The following is a 2,194-nucleotide window of genomic DNA, read 5'->3' as shown; positions in this document are numbered from 1 at the left end:
TATTTTCTGGCTATAAAACGTGCATACCTTTCAAAAACTTTATGCAAAGTGCTTTATCACAAATAACAAAACACATGCATGTGTTCCTCGTTGCGTATTTATTGTGAGGACTCGGAGAACTACAGGGTTATGAGGGTACCTTGCCACCGGCAACTTCCCCCCCTTTACAGAAACCGGGCCCCGACCGGTTCGAGTACTCTCACAGATACGACTTACATTCTTCTCCCCTTATCTCACACCACCTAGCCTAAACTCAGTCACACCACCCTAACATCAAAATAATCAAAACGTTGTCTTTAGGAGACCTCAATAATTTTACCCTACTACTAAAACAAACAATTAATTAACAATTTGGATTGTCCACCAAGATGACATCACTGGTGACTCCATTTGTCCTCCTTTATCCGTGGCTCCGAAGTCACCGACTCCTTACTCAGTTGGGCCACCACCACATTCTCCGTCGTCCTCGCCTCCAGGAACTCCAGCAGTTGTTCCCACGTTTTGAACTTTTCGTCCGCACTCGCAGCCGAATCGCTCCACTTTACACGACCGGCAGTTATCCAACTCCGTTTCCAACTTTCCACCAATCCCGATTTTGCACCATCCATTTTGTATGGAATGATCGTGATCTCCTTCACTTCCTCAGCTAACTTTCGCACCAAGTCACCCAACTTTTGGTTCGTCTCCTCGTCCTCCGTGAGCTCTAACAAGAATACGATCGATTCCACATTCGCAAAATCGAATCTATTCTTCCACGTGTTCAGCGCACTTTTCCGATACTCAAAGATGGATTTACCCTTCACGCCGATTCTCGGAGTTATGAGAATCTTCGATTCTCTAATCACCGTCTTCTTTGGCTTCATCCCTTCTTTTTTCTCCTCCGTCACTGTATCCACAGCGATTTCCTTGCTCCTCTCCGCAGTTTTTCCGGAAGGTTTCGTGTTTTCCACCCGGATTCCCAGATTTCCCACCATGAAAACCTTCTTCTCCTCACTACTCGTCGCATCTCTTTTTGCTTTCTTCTGTTGCACATCCATTCTTTCCTGTTTCCACTCCACCGAAACTCCAATACTTTCGAATGCGTTCGTTCCAAGCAGCATTATTTCGGCATCGTTCTCAACGAGCTGAAAAACTACTTCCGCCTTCCTATCTCTCACTTGAATCGGTACTTCGATTTGCTGAATGATACGCATCTTCTTTTTCGAAGTATCGATCACTTCGAAGCTCGGTTTCCCTAACCTTTTCACCACGTCCACCCAATTTCGGCAACCCTTCTTCAGTCCATCCCATGCTCCAGTTGACATCACCGACACCGCGGCTCCACTGTCGATCACCATTCTCCGCTCTTGTCCCAGCAACTTAACCGTCTCCACAGCTACTTTGCCTACACCTTCTCCTTTTCCTCTTACTTCCACACTTTGCACTGGCTTCGATGGGCATTGACGCGCCAGGTGTCCCACACCTCCACACGAAAAACATTTCTGCTCCATCCAGTACCGGTTTTCCCCACTTTCTTTTTCCGCCACATCTTTCTCGCCGTCATTTTCAGCTTTTGGACGTTCCTTCCAGCATTCAGAATATCGACTCTTCTGGCAATTTCCACGACGCTGTTCGTTTTCTTGTTGCAGCACGATATCTTTCAGATGATCGTACTGTTCTTCCAACGATAACTCGAAACGCTTCATTATGAGCATTTTGTGCAACGTCTCATCTGCGCGTGCCGCTTTCATCAGCTTTGTTGTTCTCATCTGAGACAACGTCTCCTGCTTCACCTCCGGGAACGCCTCGACCACTTCTCTACTTCCACGAGATACTCCCACATCTTCTGGTCCGACCTCTTCTCCAGCCCTTCAAACTCGTTCAACGCTTCGATCTTGCTATCTCCTTGTCGCTTTCGCAGCTTTTGCTCAAACTCTTCGAACAGCGACTGTATCGATCTTTCGAATCTTTTCGGCAGTGTTTTGAACAGTGACTTAGCTGCCCCTTTCAAAAACTTTCCCTCCAAGATTGCGACCAGCTCGTAATCATTCTCCGTAACATGGTTGTACTTCAACAAGAATGCCCGTTTGAACTGTTTGAACTCGCCAGTTCCATCAAACGTTTTTGGCTCCGGTAATGCCGACGACTTCAACATCCTGTTCATACATTGCATCATATCGTTGACTTCGCTACTTCCAGAGTGACTCAACGTTTT

This window comes from Caenorhabditis remanei, chromosome X, assembly GCF_010183535.1.
Source record: "Caenorhabditis remanei strain PX506 chromosome X, whole genome shotgun sequence".
In the NCBI taxonomy this organism is placed as follows: Eukaryota; Metazoa; Nematoda; class Chromadorea; order Rhabditida; family Rhabditidae; genus Caenorhabditis; species Caenorhabditis remanei.
Note: the sequence above shows the minus strand (reverse complement) of the source record.